The following is a 271-nucleotide window of genomic DNA, read 5'->3' on the forward strand; positions in this document are numbered from 1 at the left end:
GAATTGTTTAGGCAAAAAAGATCTAGCTTTGACCGTCATAGGCTTGAATATTCTTATACTTAGTGTTTAATTCTTGTCGGACCGAATGAAAATCTTATTAAAATATTTTTTATTTCATCTTTGTTTATTTGTTCTTGTCTTATTCTAGAGATATCAATTTTGCATGTGATAAGTTAAAAATATGTTTTCTATTCAGAGATATAACTTGACGAAGTTCCAGATCCCGGTGGGGTTTCGTCGAGAAAGTAATTAAAAACTGGTAGGGTAAGGC

The sequence above is a fragment of the Trachymyrmex cornetzi genome, unplaced genomic scaffold, assembly GCF_001594075.2.
Source record: "Trachymyrmex cornetzi isolate Tcor2-1 unplaced genomic scaffold, Tcor1.1 scaffold167, whole genome shotgun sequence".
NCBI classification, from domain to species: domain Eukaryota; kingdom Metazoa; phylum Arthropoda; class Insecta; order Hymenoptera; family Formicidae; genus Trachymyrmex; species Trachymyrmex cornetzi.